The 15,602-nt window shown below is 40.6% G+C and overlaps 1 protein-coding gene and 1 long non-coding RNA gene across 2 annotated transcripts in view; one reads left to right on the top strand and one right to left on the bottom strand.

Moving 5' to 3' along the window:
• Positions 1–15,602, top strand: part of LOC121700144 (poliovirus receptor homolog) — a 72,838-nt gene that overhangs the window by 17,303 nt on the left and 39,933 nt on the right. The gene's annotated exons all lie outside the window — the stretch shown is intronic.
• Positions 6,276–7,316, bottom strand: LOC121700257. Its single transcript, XR_006027148.1, has 3 exons — positions 7,196–7,316; positions 6,867–7,025; positions 6,276–6,666 (listed from the first exon to the last, which is right to left on the bottom strand). It is a non-coding gene; the product is annotated as an uncharacterized LOC121700257 (long non-coding RNA).

The raw sequence follows: 15,602 nt of genomic DNA on the forward strand, positions 1-15,602 counted from the left end.
GTGTGTGTGTGTGTATATGTGTGTATTTGTCTGTGTATGTGTGTATTTGTGTGTGTGTGTGTGTGTATATGTGAGTGTGTATGTCTGTGTGTGTGAGTGTGTATATTTGTGAGTGTGTATGTGAGTGTGTGTGTATGTCTGTGTGTGTGAATATGTGTATGTGTGTGTGTGCATGTGTGTGTGAGAATATGTGTGTGTGTGTGTGAATATGTGTGTGTGTGTGTGTGTGTATGTCTGTGACTGTGTGTGTCTGTGTGTGTGAATATGTGTGTGTGTGTGTGTGTATGTCTGTGACTGTGTGTGTCTGTGTGTGTGAATATGTGAATATGTGTATGTCTGTGAGTGTATGTCTGTGTGTGTGTGTGAGTGTGTGTATGTGTGTGTGAGTATGTATGTGTGTATCTGTCTGTGTGTGAGTGTGTGTATGTGTGTGTGTATGTCTCTGTATGTGTGTATGTATGAGTATGTGTGTGTGTTTGTAGGTGTAGAAGTATGTGTGCATCTAGATACAACATTCTATCCCACCGGTCACTATTGTGACCGTTAACATGTTTACTCATTCTGCAAACACACCAAAAACATTTGAATAATTATAAATGTATATATCATAACTAGACACCTTAAAGACCATGTTTACAAAAAATATTTGTCCTATGTTTATTTTAACATACTTTAAAAACCTTTTATTTGGGAGCTGTGAGGCCGTCATCCTCTTCTCAAGGTGCAACCAGGAAGTAAACAGCTCTGGTCATGTGACAATTTACTCAAAACATTTGACACTGCACACATTTCACTGAAACACTCTATTGTTTCAATATTTACTGAAAGAGTATTGGGATATTCCCCAGTTACAGTTTTAGAGACTTATAAGTACATACTTTGTCGGTCACAATTGTGGTTTAGACCAATTTCAGACTACACGAAAGTGCAACCTTGTCTCATAGGAGTAAAAAATAATTATTATGACCGCCGCTAGCGAAGCGGTCATATAGGGATTGTGAATTTTTTTTTTTTTTTTCCCCCCGTCATCTACTTCCTGAATTTTTGGTCAACGATACCCGGGACACCGAACCACCGGGGCACATGAAATTTGGTGGGTATATAGCCCCACTACACTTTTACGGAAAAAAATAGTTTCGTCCCCGGGGGCCACTCCCCCCCCCCCGTGCTGGGCCCCCCGAACCGCAAAAAAAGCAGTTTTTCCTAAATAACTACCTGAACCGTGGCACTGAGGATGAAGAATCTTTTATGGTATGTTGGTCTCAAGGGCCCACATAAACCTGGCCCATAATCACTCATTTGTGATTTGCACCCCCCCCCCCCCCCCCCCGGTAAAAAATTAAAATGCAATATTATTCTGCTTTAATCGCCCCTATCTTCAGTTAAGATGTTCAGAACTGCACCAAATTGTATGTGTATGATTGACCTGGCATTCTCTGGGGGTATGCCAAGTTTCGTAGAATTTCATCCATGGGGGGGGTCTAAAAAAATTAGGTTATGTGTACATTTAGTGACTGTACACTCATTGGCCTGTAGATGGCGGTGCACACATATACACATGCACACACACACAGGCACCCACATACTATCGGTATTAGAACGGCCGATACATAATTGTCGAATAATTGCCGAACGATAATATGGGGCGGTGGTAGTGTAGTGGTTAAGGAACTGGGCTAGCGTGCAGTAGCCTGAAAGTTGTCGGTTCAATTCCCGGCTTCCACCGTTGTGCCCTTGAGCAAGGCACTTAACCCCAAGTTGCTCCGGGGACAATGTGATCCCTTGTAATATAGCTGACATATGTAAGTCACTTTGGTCAAGAAGTGTCTGCTAAATGTAATGTAATAATTACAAATTCAGTAGGATTAAAAGAAAGCCAAAAATATTCATCATCATCATCATGGCTGCATTTCCAGTATTGGCGATAAGTAGTCGTTTGTCCACTAAATGGCGCATCGTTGCAGTGAGACGTAATTTTGTTGGAAGTTTTTGGAAAAACAATGGACGCTTCCTACAAGGACTAGCCTGGCGGGCCATCCTATATCATTGAAATGTATAGTCTGGAATCGAACCATTCACCTCGCTTAATCCAAGGGGCGGGCAGAGAATTGTCTTTCAAACTGCCTAGGCATGCAATAGGCCAGCGCTACGACCATATCCGTATCCGGTCGGCAAAACGGCAAATACATCCTTCTTCGAAAGGAATGACTTAAGTGCATTGTGTTGCTCAACTTTCAAAGAAAAGCACAAGTCCAACTCCTCCAAAGTTGACGCCAACGCTGATTCAAACAACCGCTCTTCGTTCGCCATAGCCACCTTCCTTGTTGTTCACCGTCGCAGGACTGTCGTTATCCTGTTAAGCCCGCCTTAAGACTCTCTAACAAAATAGAGCGCTGTGATTGGATGAAGTCCACGGCGTCAGCCAATAGAAATCCCTATGGTTTGATACTAGACGTACAGGCTGAGCAAATTAATTTGCCGCCGCTAGGGTGCGTCTAGATTTCTAGGCTATACAAGGACTGTAGTTTACCGAAGAGAACGTCTAATAAGGATAGGACGATGTTCACATGAAATGTAATTCCCATTTCTTCTTGAAGCCGAAATAAATCTGAGGATGTTTATCGGACATGCTTGGTTTTTACTGCAGGTACGTTAATCTTATAATATCAGTAAGGACCTAGGTAATGTTACCGTTAGCGTTGGTTGAGTGATGGAGGCCAATTTGATTGATTGCATTTGTAGAAAACTATAAATGCGGTTATACCAAGCAAATTGATAGCAGCACTGTAATTGTATCTTTCGACTGTCATTTGTTGCATGTGCTACAAAAATCATTCTGTGCAATGGAAGATTTACCAACGTTACACCGGTCTGATACAGTTTTGCCTATAAATGCGTGAGACTGAGACGCCTGTTTATTTTGTTTTAAGTGCGTGCAGGGTGTGAGAGGGGAATCGATGTGCTTTGATTCCAGCTTGGTAGTTGTAGTCTGTGAAATTAAAAAGCACGTGTGTGTGAAGTATCCAAACAATGACACCTTCATTTCATTATGGCTGCTTTAGCAACACACCTTAAGCTACTGTGTAGTGGGTCCCATTTAGAAGTGGCTACTTCATTTGCGCTTTCCTTGACTCATGGAGCTGCATGAATTTTATTACAACTTTTCGCCACGATATGGCAGTTTAAGTTCGCTTGATACTGTAAGGCGTAAGCCATTGGTTTCCAAAGGAGATTTTATTTGTGTCGCCAGCATAGCCTATTGACAATTTATGTTGTAAATAGCAGAGGTGGGACCAAGTCACTGTTTGGCAAGTCACAAGTAAGTCCCAAGTCTTAGCACTCAAGTCCAAGTCAAGTCCCAAGTAAATACAGAGAAGGGCAAGTCGAGTCCAAGTCCAAGTCTCATCAAAGCCAAGTCGAGTCCAAGTCCAAGTCCCAATCTTTTTCAAGTCCTGAACAAGTCATCAGGTACTCTTCACTTAATAATGGCATTATTAGACTATCGATCATAATTTTAACACTTCCATCTAATCCACAGAAGTTTTTTTATAAATACAGATTAAAATATGTTCAATGTTTCTGTCTTGAAATCTTTTACGATATATGCATGCGCATACAATATACACATGTGCATACCTGAGTAATCTGTACAAAATGGATAGCTACATGACAAATAAAAATATTGTTTTTCCAAATTGCGGAGCCCACTGTAAGGATGAGTAATAATTTGACTGATGGCATTTCACTGCGCTAGGCCACAGATTTGCCTGCAAACAATTTATTAGGCTGTCTGCCAGTGGCGACTCATAAGGGAAGCCAAGGTCAACACTTTTATATTATTTAAAAGATAATAATGACACAGTAATTTTGTTTTAAAGTATTCATTTCTTAAGAAATACTACACATGTGATGCTGTTTATCTCATTTGTAAATGGTGCACTGTCACTTTAAGCCCATTATGTGCCACTGTCCACACATTCTCATAATGATCTTTTTTACCAGCTCCATTCCTATGGCTAGTCCACAAACTCAAACATTGTTTGTGCCACATGAATAGCACAATATTAACAATGATAAGCATTATATTAAGTTGGCACAAACAGCTTTCATTCCTTTGGAAATAGATGCATGTATGACATGATGCTTGCTTGACATTTTCTGTTTGCAATTAAATGTGAATTATGAGCCTGGTAGCCAGTAGCCACCTAGCTAGCTGAGTGGAATGCGTTTCAATCGGCATATCAATGTGCTTCATGTAAACAAATTATTGAATAGGCCTACTTCAAGACTCACCATTTCCATTAAACAAAGGCAAAGACAACTCTTCATATTCTTGTCCACTTTCCAAATCACAGTGAGTGCAGCCTATGTCATAGTGACCTGGATCTCATAGTTTATAACAGTAGTGAGAACCGGATAAATCCGCAATTTCCCTAATCTCGTATTTGTTGCCTTCATGATTTCCTTTTATACGTTTCTTATATTTAAAAGAAAATATCAATCATCATCAACAATGACAAGCCAGCTGGAACCTGCCACTCGTTTTCTCTCCCTCTCGTGCGTGCTTAGATGGGGTTCTCAATTAAATGGAGTAGGCTAGCATAAGTTCAAGTTGGATCTTAATGGAGAGGACTCGAAAAGTATCATCTTTATGTAACATGCTGTTGGTGCATTTTGACATTGTAAACGTTCTCTAACAAGAGTGCAAATCAGTTTGCAGTAAAGCTACTAGTTATTAGCTAAATGTTGGTCGTTTCTCTGTCTCTTGGTGCCCTACACACAGTGCGTAACGCATGTGGGGGTAGCGGCAGCACTGAACTGTGCTCTGGACTGGCCGCTTGTCTCCGCTATTTATTTATTTTTTAGTCGCGGAGGGAAAGCATCATTGGGGTGACTGGTCCACGATCAGGAAATTTAGTTTTTGACTCGAGACATGTCAAGTCGTCACAAGTCAAAGAGGCAAAGTCCGAGTCAAGTCTCGAGTGAATAGTATTCAAGTCCAAGTCGAGTCGCAAGTCATGCCGAATTTTATCAAGTCAAGTCTGAAGTCATTAAAATCATGACTCGAGTCTGACTCGAGTCCAAGTCATGTGAAATGACTTGAAATACGAGATTAGGGAAATTGCGGATTTATCCGGTTCTCACTACTGTTATAAACTATGAGATCCAGGTCACTATGACATAGGCTGCACTCACTGTGATTTGGAAAGTGGACAAGAATATGAAGAGTTGTCTTTGCCTTTGTTTAATGGAAATGGTGAGTCTTGAAGTAGGCCTATTCAATAATTTGTTTACATGAAGCACATTGATATGCCGATTGAAACGCATTCCACTCAGCTAGCTAGGTGGCTACTGGCTACCAGGCTCATAATTCACATTTAATTGCAAACAGAAAATGTCAAGCAAGCATCATGTCATACATGCATCTATTTCCAAAGGAATGAAAGCTGTTTGTGCCAACTTAATATAATGCTTATCATTGTTAATATTGTGCTATTCATGTGGCACAAACAATGTTTGAGTTTGTGGACTAGCCATAGGAATGGAGCTGGTAAAAAAGATCATTATGAGAATGTGTGGACAGTGGCACATAATGGGCTTAAAGTGACAGTGCACCATTTACAAATGAGATAAACAGCATCACATGTGTAGTATTTCTTAAGAAATGAATACTTTAAAACAAAATTACTGTGTCATTATTATCTTTTAAATAATATAAAAGTGTTGACCTTGGCTTCCCTTATGAGTCGCCACTGGCAGACAGCCTAATAAATTGTTTGCAGGCAAATCTGTGGCCTAGCGCAGTGAAATGCCATCAGTCAAATTATTACTCATCCTTACAGTGGGCTCCGCAATTTGGAAAAACAATATTTTTATTTGTCATGTAGCTATCCATTTTGTACAGATTACTCAGGTATGCACATGTGTATATTGTATGCGCATGCATATATCGTAAAAGATTTCAAGACAGAAACATTGAACATATTTTAATCTGTATTTATAAAAAAACTTCTGTGGATTAGATGGAAGTGTTAAAATTATGATTGATAGTCTAATAATGCCATTATTAAGTGAAGAGTACCTGATGACTTGTTCAGGACTTGAAAAAGATTGGGACTTGGACTTGGACTCGACTTGGCTTTGATGAGACTTGGACTTGGACTCGACTTGCCCTTCTCTGTATTTACTTGGGACTTGACTTGGACTTGAGTGCTAAGACTTGGGACTTACTTGTGACTTGCCAAACAGTGACTTGGTCCCACCTCTGGTGTGGACGCATTTATCGTTACAGTTCCTGGTGTGAACGGCCCTTAACACAGAGACACAGTACATACTATCACAGTACATACCAATTTATCCTTCATGACTGCAAAATCATTCCCATTTTTGTTGTTGACCAACTTCAATGCAGCAGACAAATGAGATCCCAACTTTTCAAAGATCTGACCCCAACAGCACATATTTATTCAATCTCGGTGTCATTGTCACCTGCCATACACATCTTCAGTAGAGCGACCAGTGCTGGCCTGAAATACCTGGCTGAGGAGGAGCAACGGCCACAGTCTTACCTCACAACATCTTGGTTCCTTGAGAAGGTAGACCACTGGTTCGACACCATCTGCAGTCCTGGTCTGAGGCTGGAGGAACTGATAGACCCAGCAACACCTGCAACAGCAACACCTACCTTAACCAAAACAGATGCCTGTGTATTATATTACCTTGCAGGATATATTGTTAAGAGGGTAATCAGTAACTCGCGTTGTGAGGAATGCCAGCATGCTGTTGCAGACAATAGCAATGATGGTGCTACTAGAAAATGTAGCGTACTGCTACAACTGAAGGAGTTCAAGAGAGGTGCCCTTTACCGTCCATCACAAGAGGCCTTCGATCTCATCAGCAAAGTGGAGCAGTTGTTCCGGGCAAGGACGACCGATTCCCTTATGGAGTCAGCCAATGCAGTGGCACTACTACAGAGAGAGGCCATGCTCCTGCACAGCACACTGCCTTCATGCCATGACCTAAAACTAAAAATTGTCAACACATACATCAGGCTGAGGCTTCGTATTGAAGCAAAATCAATTAGGGCTGATAGGAACAAAAAGCGACAGGATGATGGCCATCTTGGAAGCAAGAGTCAAAGCAAAAAGGCAAGGAAGACTCAAAATCCTTCTGCACCTAAACCCATGCCTCCCACCTTGCTTGTTGCCATGGAAGTACTTGGCCTGCCCTTTCCAGTCTCAGCTTCAGGGAGTCTTGTTGCTCCAGCAGCCTCTAGCAGCCTATTCCTAACTCCAACCACCACTCAATCACTCCAATAACCACTTGTCAACCCCGTCCCTGCGGAAGACAAAAGCAGGGCTGAGAAAACTGACATGTTTGTGTCATGAGGTACCTGCTGTACATGTGTTGGTCACTAAACCTCTTTATTAGAAATAATAACCAATTAGATCTGATGTGTTAATTTCATTAAGTCTCTTACCCAATTATATTTTGTAATTGTTTAATAAATGTATGTAATTGTACAAATCTACAAAACGTTTTATGCATTTCTTTTGTCATTACATTACATTACATTTGGCTTACGCATTTTTAACCAAAGCGACTAACAACTTGGTAACCTTTTTAAAGCAATTCTCTCCACAACTGTAGGACAATTAAAAAAGGTGTACTACAATAACAATAAGTTAATGCATCAGTGAGTGCTGTTTTTAAATATATCATATTTGATTACTAACATTCAGTACTGTAGTCTACATGGAACGCAGGAATGCACAGTATACCCACTTAAAAAGCATCACCATCTCAGTATACCCGCTTAAAATAGACAAGGGTACATATTAACATTTGTGGTTGATTAAAGTATACCCACTACAGTTAACAAGACTACATATCACAGTATACCCACTACAGCTAACTAGACTACATAATTGCTAACATTGTTCTGATTCTATGGATGGACCAAATATGTTCCCTTAGAGCATTGTTAACTGATGATTGGGCTATAGGTCCAAACCTATGAGTAAGCATTCAGTGTAATATAGAGGTTATCAAAGATACTCTAGTTTGTATTTTCTTTTAAAATATACATTTTGGAGACAAATGGAGTCAAACCACAGGTCTATTTCCATGGACCTACTGGGCCCAAGAGCTCAGGGGGCCCTGAAGCCTAAGACTGTGTGAAGTTGCTTCTCCGCCCTTCTCTTCTATTTCCACAAAACTCACAAGTTTTCATAATATAAAGGGTCATTTTATGGGAGATTTTATGTTTTCCGGGGAAGTATGCCCCCGGGCCCCCCTATCTTAACTGGGGAGGGTTTTTTTGCATCTATGCCCAGGGGTTCATAATCCATCCGTGCCTATCTCCGTCAAAAGTTTGGTATATCCTAATTGACTGACTTAACTAATGACTTGTTTGTGATTTTAATAATATTTTTGCATGGCAGGAAATGTATTGAAATTCTGTTATTGAAATTCACACCGCACCACAGATTTGGTCACCCCCAATGTTGACATCATGGCTACAGCCTTGCTTCCAAACATCATAACCCCACACCAAATCTGCAAAACCATACACTAATTCTCAGTGTTTGACTCAGTTTTCAATTTACTAAAACACATTTTGCAAAACACCACCACAATTTTCTACTAAACACACAAAAATCTATCAGGAAGTAACTTGATTTCGTTTTTCAAACACAACCCATCAAAATGCCACACTAAATCACCAGTGCTTCACTCTCTCTCTTCACATATGTAAACACTTATTACTTTACGGAACACCATCCAATCATTGCCTTAGTATAGGCATGAATACATATACTCTAAATGTAGGTATGGACTCTTTCAATCTGGCCCTAGAGGATTTCCGGTTGACATTTTCAGAACCAATGCAGATACTTTGAAAGTATCCACACACACACACACACACACACACACTTTTCTTTGGAAAAAGCAAAGTAATTTGATAGTAGTCAGTCATTTCCATCTTTGGCAAAATCAGCTTTTTCTGAACTCCATGTACATCTGGTGGTCATTGTATTTTGCTTTGCTTTGTTATTGTTGGCTGTAAAATACTGTACAGCAAATTATTTGGGAAAAATCACTATCACTTTTGTGCTGGTGTGTGTGCGTGTGCACGTGAGTTTGGGTGTGTGTGTGTGTGTGTGTGTGTGTGTGTGTGTGTGGTTGTTGTGTGGTATTGCTAAAGATGTGCCAAGGAACGTGAGAATCTTAATTCCAGATGGTGACACCGACAACATGGAATACCAATGTGTTGCCGATGCCAACCCACCGCCGACTTATTTATGGAGTAGGTAAGGACAGGTCAACCTAATCAGCTGTTCACACCAATGCTCTAATATGTCAAGTCAAGTCACGTCAAGTTTATTTATATAGCGCATTTCATACACAGAGGTCATTCAATGTGGGATAAAAAACTTTGTTTGTCACATGTTGGTTGCAGTTGATTGACTACAGTTTGACCCATTTTGAGTCATGATTGTTGCAGTCCACTTTTAGTTTGGTTTTGGTCACTTGTGTGTTACTGCTTTAGTGTGTCTGATAACAGCTAATTGTTTTGGTAACAAACTGTAGTGGGTCTAAAGTTGCTCTCACCCTGGGACCAAGCTGGGCAAGGACCAGCCTCTGGGCTATGAGGCTATGTATGTGTGTAAGTTTGTGTAGCTGTGTTGACTAGTACAGATAAGTTCTAGTGTGTGACCTTTGTGTTGTGGTACAGTAGCTGCACTCCAAACATGTTGGTTGCAGCATTGCAACATTTGTGTGTAGTGGTTGACTACAGTCTCACCCATTTTGTGTCATGGTTGTTGCAGTCCACTTTTGGTTTGGTTTTGGTCACTTGTGTGTTACTGCTCTAGTGTGTCTGATAACAGCTAATTGTCTTGTGACCTTTGTGTGAGACGTTTGTCACTCCACAGATCAGTGGATCTTTGTGTAGTGGGTGTGGCTTCCCAATTTTGTCAGATCACTTTGTGTCTTGCTGGTTCCCTATCCACACATTTCCGTGGAGTGCTGCTGTAAAGAAGAAAATGGGTAAAACCTCCAGTGAGGCGGAGGAAGTAGTATATCTGTGTTATTTTGTGTGCTAGTTAGCGAAGAGGGCAAGTATTTCTCGGATTATTATTTACTGGGTAGAGTCACAAACCTTTCTGAGAGATGTTATGGAGCTCAGGACAACATTTGCTGTTTGTGGTTGCACATATTACTGGACTAAACTAATGCAGTGGCTTAAAACATAAGTAAAAAACAAAAAAAAGAATTTGTCTCAAGAACTTAAACTTAAAAACCCTCCCAAACACGTCCCATTCGTTATACTGTAAATCGGAAGTTGCTCCTGTTTTTGACATAAGGCGTCAAAATAGTCCTGTGGATACACAGCAAAGTAACTTGTATAGGTGGTGGAGCACCATGCGGTGTCCATTTTGTGTGGTGGTAGTGGCAGTTCACTTTCGTGGGTCTTTATGTGTTAGTGTTGACATATGGCAGCAATATTGTAATTGGTCTACTTGTGCTGACCCTTTTGTTTTGTGATTGTTACACTCCACTTTGTTGGTTGCTGTGTTGTGGTAAGAATGTGGTAACTTTACCTTTGTTTGGTCTTGTTCAGTTCAGTTCTGTTCATGTCATAGGTAGCCATTTTGTATTTCTGGGAGTGGCACCCACTTGTATGGCTACGTGTTTGGCTGTTCTCAAATGGCGCTGTTGTGTGATCTTGTTTGAACCACCCTGACCCTAGTTAACACCTTTGCTTCGGGTTGAGGCTTAAAGTCTTGTGTATACTGTTGTATTGTTACACTGGGCTAAAAGTATTCCAGCACCATGCCGGATCTCCGGAGGATGGTGTATGAATGTGATGGATGTGGGAGGAGAAATATCCGTGCGACATGAATAGAAGACGGGCTGTCCTCACTTGAAAGGAGAGAGCAGGCCCAAAGTGCCGGCCAGTTGTCCTGTTGATTGCGTGTGTGAACAATGGTCAAATAGGGTGAAGAGTTATAGGCTATGGTAATGTTATAATTACAAACTCTTTTAATCTGACTCCATTTAATTAATAATTTATATCTCGAATCAATTACCAAGTAACTAGTTTATCAGCTATGGCAGAGCATGGCATGGCATATTAGGACTTAGAGAAATACAACTGGTGGTTAAATGAACAATTTATTAGGCATTAAGCTTTAAACGGTGAGTGTAATCAATATCACTTCAACTGAATGTAAAAGTAACTCAGGTAGGTAAAACATAGCCTACTGTAACAAAGTCACAAAAGGAAACTTAACCAAAAACAACAAACTTAAACTTAAGAAATTAACAAGTTAGAATAACAGATACACCAGATGAAACAGTATACCAAACAATAAGATTACAAACCCAAATATTAAAGAAATGGATAGAGCAAGAGAAGGAGAGAGAGAGAGAGAGAGAGAGAGAGAGAGAGAGAGAGAGAGAGAGAGAGAGAGAGAGAGAGCTGAGTTGTGAAGAGAACTGAATTTGTCAAAATTATGGGTAACCCTTTACGGTAAGGTACATGAATTATCATGAATTCATGCATTAATTAATTCATAATTTATGTATTACTTAATTCCTCAGTATCTCATGAATCATCAGAAATGTACATGAGTTCATATTCTGTCATTTGTGACCTCATACATGAACAACACATCAACTATAGCATTAAGTATGATGGGCACATCATTATGATTTATGATGTATTAAGAATGATCATGATGATTTCTTTTTCTGCCAAAAATGTGGTCATCACTACTCAAATTCTGATTTGAGCACAACTTGTGCAGCTCTCTAAACACATGTCATTGTTAACACTTTAGTTGAGTGGCCACAAACAAACATGATGTACTCATGAGCTATACCTTACATTCATGTAATCATGATGATCATGCTTAATAAATCATAAATCATAATGATGTAGCCATACCTAATTCTTTAGTTTATGTGTTGTTCATGCATGAGGTCATGAATGAGAGAATATGAACTCAATGGTAGCTTCAGCGAAAGTTCTACTAGGAAGACTCGTAGTGTAGCCTTACTCCTCCCATGCTTAAACGGAGCCAATCTTAACTGCCTACTTTCGGGAAAGCCCCGCAATCTGATCATTCACTCATTTAATCAGCGCTAGCCTATAGGAATTCAGTGGGCACTTTAAATATGTACCACCTAACACTGCTTCTGCTTCTCAGTACGCTGACTTTGACGTCCCCTCCACCTCCCCTCCAGCCACCTCTGCCAGCAGTCCACGTCAATCGGGCACGGTCTGCCTGCCACATCATCTTCTTTCAGCCACCGCCACCAGTTGGTCCCTGTCTCGTCGGGGGGGGGGGGGGGGTAGGCTCCCCGCCCCTGCCTTCATCCATCGGCAGGAGACGAGATCCGCTCATCGCTGGACGGATCCGAGACGGGGCCTACGCCAAAGACTGTTACCTATTCAGGACTCTATCATGCTTGTATCCAAGCTGTTCCGTTACTCATTAAATTGTTAACTGATTCTATTCTGTCTACTGAGTCTTTCTGGTAGAATGTCAATTCCTGATAATTCATAAGATATAAATGAATGCATAGTAAGTAATGCATAACTCATGAATTAATTCATGCATTAATTCATGATAATTCATGTACCCTTACCGTAAAGTGTTACCAAAATTTGCAATGGACTATATTTGCAAAATATTACTTTTTAATCTGTGTATGGATTTAGGCATTATCAATTCAGCTATTAGGAACATGGTTAAAGAAGCAAGTACACTAAGGGAAAATTATGAGAATATGTTTAGATTGATTAATATACATTCAGGAAAAGGCCAAAGGTGTACCAGCGTTTACCAAAGTAAAGTGTTACCAGCCAAAGTAACAGTAGATTTCCAGAAATGTCCAGCATTATGTAACTCTTATTGTTTTCTCTCAGAGAGGGCCTGGACTTGCCTGATGGTGTGACACCAGACGGGGACAGACTGTGCTTCCCGAGGTTGACCTCTGAGTTTAATGGCCAATATACCTGTGAGGTCACAAACTCACATGGGACCGCCAAAGGCTTCATATTACGGAATATAAGTGAGTTTCTGGGCCTCACGTCACCTCTAATTATGTACTATCATCAAAGCAGTCACAGGTTACAAACTACAGTATGCTGCATTATGAAATTAGTTATTACACTTTAGTTTGCAAGTTGTCATGGCAAAGACCTGTCAAATAATGTCATCTTGGCTAATGTCAAGTTGTCATAATGATGACACCCAAACAATGTCAACTTGACATTCCAAAAACCGAATGACATATTATGACAACAGTCATAAACATCAATAATGTGTGATTAATCATGTCATTCTTATGACGGTTACATGTCACCCTTATGTAGACCCCTTCAAATAAAGTGTTACTGATGTTTTTTTAATCGATTATGTGAACTGCACTTGGTAGTAACAGTATTAAAAACAAGATCATTGTGCATGCACGCCTTTTAGGGTGATGATGAAACACAAAGGCATGCAAAAGGTTTGAAATGATACATTTTAAATGATAGCATCTCAGACATCTTATGATCTTATGACTATGATATTTATCTGCACAACTATTGACACAAATGTAACTGAATAATCTCATCTTTTGTCTTCTAGTGGGGTCTGGGACACCCAGCTTTGAGATAATGGTAATTATCATGACTGTAACTGTTGGAGGTATTCTCATCATCGTACTTCAGCAACGGTAAATCTGTAATATCTGCTTATGTAACAGTCACAAATGAGTGAGTTTTGTCCAGGAAGCTTCACCCATTAGAAGTCCAGTCCTCTCTGACCCCAAACCTCTCACTGCCGTTGGCCTCCCATCCCCACACTGGACCCAGGTCAACCCTGTGCTTAAAAAACCCAATTTAGACGCAAACACTGCTAAAAACTATCACCCGATATCAAAATTACCCTTTATCTCAAAAATACTGAAGAAGGTTGTCTTATCACAACTACTGCCATTTTTAACTCTGCTGGTTTTAGAGCACGACACAGCACTGAGACAGCCCTGTTGAAAGTTACCAATGACCTGCTCCTCACCCTAGACTCTGGTGATAATGCCATTCTGGTCCTACTAGACCTTAGTGCTGCATTTGACACTGTTGACCACACCATTCTCTTGTTGCGCCTAGAGCAGTGTGCTGGTTTAAGAGGTTCAGCTCTTAAAATGGTTCACCTCATATCTCAGCAATAGATCTTTCTCAGTATCCATTGGTCAGTTCTCTTCAACATCCGCCTCTCTGTCATGTGGGGTCCATATTAGGTCCAGTCCTCTTCTCCCTGTGCTCCCTTTAGGTAACATAATCTCAAAATATAACATTTCCTTTCACCTCTATGCAGATGATTCCCAACTCTTCCTGCCACTACGATCTGGGGATTCCCTCCAGACCCTCTTAGATTGTCTGGAGGAGATCAAAGTATGGATGGGTAAAAACGTCCTCCAACTGAATAATGACAAAACCGAAGTCATTGTTTTTGGTCCCTCTAAATCACAAGTCTCCCCCGTGCCTTACCTGGGTGTTCTCTCCCCCCATGTTACATCCTCTGCAAGAAACCTTCTAAAAAATGGGAACATATCACCCCCATCCTAGCCTCTCTCCACTGGCTGCCCATCCAGTACAGAATCCATTTTAAGATTTTATTGATGGTTCTTAAAGCCCTTCACAATCTGGCACCTTCTTACATCTCAGACCTCATCCACCACCACTCATCCTCCAGGTCCCTCAGATCCCGCAGCATGGGTCTTTTGCATGTCCCACGCTCCAGACTCAAGCAAAGAGGTGATAGAGCTGCTGCACCACGCCTGTGGAACCAGCTGCCGCCTTCCATCAGCGATACCCCCTCTATCACTATGTTAAAATCTAAACTCAAAACGCACCTCTTCTCGCTGGCATTTCCTGCCCTTGTATGATTGTTTTTGATTTTTGCATTATGTATTTGTATTTACATTTCTTTTTAATTTGCACTTTGTACGGCACTGTGGTCAGTGTAAACTGTATTTCATTTGTGCCTTATAAATTCATTTTAATTACTTACTTACTTACTACTTTTAAACTGTTCATGTGTTACATTGTTGCATGTGATTTTGCTTATTGTTATTGTACATTACTTTGGGCCAAGAATAACCATGACATGAAATCCATTCCATTGTCATTATTTGTGATGACAAGTGATTTGTGATTGTAAGGGTGGATGCTCTCCTGTGTTATGTAATATTTCCTGTCTGACCTGTCTTGTGTAGCAGAAGGTTGTCACTGTTATTTTAGTTTAGAATTTTATCATTCAATCACAGTCATGGATGAGCAGACCGAGTCATAACACCTGCATGCAGTCGAGACAGACGCGACGCCGACGCACGCGTCTTTCTGTGTTTTTGTGAAGATATCTATCATTGAATGCCTCTTGTGGAGTTAGAAAATAAAAACATTAAACAATAGTTTGACAGTACCTACAGCAATTGTAATCTGGGTGAGTGTGGCCTAACAGCAGCATGAGCTCTGAGGAACAGAGGTCAAGATGAAAGTGAGCAGCCCATCTCCCTCTCTTACATTTCACTGCATCAAA

Source organism: Alosa sapidissima, chromosome 2 (assembly GCF_018492685.1).
Source record: "Alosa sapidissima isolate fAloSap1 chromosome 2, fAloSap1.pri, whole genome shotgun sequence".
Taxonomy (NCBI): Eukaryota; Metazoa; Chordata; class Actinopteri; order Clupeiformes; family Clupeidae; genus Alosa; species Alosa sapidissima.